The sequence below is a fragment of the Octopus bimaculoides genome, chromosome 26 (assembly GCF_001194135.2).
Source record: "Octopus bimaculoides isolate UCB-OBI-ISO-001 chromosome 26, ASM119413v2, whole genome shotgun sequence".
Taxonomy (NCBI): Eukaryota; Metazoa; Mollusca; class Cephalopoda; order Octopoda; family Octopodidae; genus Octopus; species Octopus bimaculoides.
The window spans coordinates 23954256-23956236 of record NC_069006.1 but is presented as its reverse complement, the minus strand read 5'-3'; the positions used below and the strand labels follow the sequence as shown (position 1 = coordinate 23956236).

At 38.4% G+C, this 1981-nt stretch overlaps 1 protein-coding gene across 1 annotated transcript in view; it reads left to right on the top strand.

Annotated features, from left to right (window-relative positions):
* Positions 1-1981, top strand: part of LOC106876267 (septin-2) — a 116061-nt gene that overhangs the window by 51524 nt on the left and 62556 nt on the right. The gene's annotated exons all lie outside the window — the stretch shown is intronic.

Below are 1981 nucleotides of genomic sequence, written 5' to 3'. Positions count from 1 at the left end.
TCCCTCAACTGTTAGGGTGTGGCACTTTTTCACGCAGCTATCCTCATCCATTCTCACCACATGTCCATACCAGCGCAATCGTCTCTCTTGCACGCCACAACTGATGCTTCTAATGTTCAGCTTTTCTCTCAAGATACTTACACTCTGACAGGTATTCACATTGACATTACACATCCAACGGAGCATACTGGCTTCATTCCTTGCGAGCTTACGTATGTTCTCAGCAGTTACAGCCCATGTTTCACTGCCATGTAGCATGGTTGTTCGTACGATATATATATATATATATATATATACGCACATATATATATATATATGCACATATATATGCAAGTGCAGGTTGTGTGGTTAAGAAGTTTGCTTGGGAACCTTATATATGCATAAACCAAAGAATATTTCATGATAGAATTCCCAAAATGGAATAAATTTGAGTTCTGTAAGGTAAGGAGAGTGCCAGCATTTTGGGTGAGGCCTTACATGGAAGAATTAAGCATTTAGAATCTCTTATCTTTTTGGCACACATTTTCCCAAAACAGAATAAATTTGTTGTGTTTGTTAAACAGGGTCCCAGTATTTTGGGTGAGGCTCTACATGGCAAATTGAAATATGAGGAATCTCATATCTTTGTGGCACACTTATTCCCAGAACAGAATAAATTTGGGTGCTGCAAGGAAGGAGGGTCCCGGCATTTTGGGTGATGCCCCTACACGGCAGAATGGAAAATGAGGAATGCCTTATCTATTCTGCACACTTATTCCCAAAATGGGTTCCAGTATCTTGGGTGAGACCCTACATGGAAGAACAAAACATGAGAAATCCCTTATCTTCTTTGTACACTTATTTTTTATTTGGAATTTATTTAACTGCTTGTTTGTTTGTTTGTTTCTTAAGATGCAAATTCTGAATGCTAGTTGCCTTGAATTCAAGTGTTTTCCTTCACCACTTCCACACACACACACTAATACACACACACACTAATACACACCTACACAGTCACAAGTTTTGTGTCATCTTTAAAATGAAGACATTATGTTTGTAAGTGTTAAATTTCAAAACAGTATGCCGTCAGAACAGATTGAATGCTGCCCTCGTTTCAACTGCTTCATTTTTTTAAACAAATGGCACCAGAAATATATATGAACTCTACACAATTCCCCATTTACCATTTCTCTTGCAATCCCTCACTTCTCATGCTGCCAACTTATTGTCATTTTTTAAATTTATATTTATATTTTTGAAATTGCAGAAGAATTTCACCCAAATCTACACATCAGCTTAACACTTTGGCATTCAGATTATTCTATTAAATGCTATGTTTATTTATTCACATTGTTTTGAAATTGATCCTGCATTATCTTGTAACTTTGAGATTTTAATGTCATGATTGTTTATTATTAGAATGACATTGACCGGTAAGTGTGAGAGGTTGGATCTGGCAGAGCAGGTTTAATTCTTTAGCATCCAGATTACCCTGTCAAATGTAATGCTTATTTATCAACATTGTTTTGAATCGCCAGCGTACAAGTGGTGTCATTTGTTTCTAATCTTCCTTGTCCAGCCTTGGAAACAGTCAAGGAGTGGCAACAGAAAGATCTTCCTTAACAAAGTCTGTCTGACCCATGCAAGCATGGAAAAGTGTACGTTAAAATGACCAATGAGACAAATAGCCTGGTACTCCGTCAGTTATGACGATGAGGGTTCCAGTTGATCTGATCAATGGAACAGCCTGCTCATGAAATTAACATGCAAGTGGCTGAGCGCTCCACAGACACACATACCCTTTAAGTAGTTCTCAGGAAGATTCAGTATGGCACAGAACGTAACAAGGCTGGCCCCTTTTGAATTACAGGTACAACTCATTTTAGCCAGCTGAGTGGACTGAAGCAATGTGAAATAGATTGTCTTGCTCAAGGCTGCAATGCACCACTAGGAATTGAAATCACAATCGTAAGGTTGTGAGCCAAATGCCCTAGCCACTAAG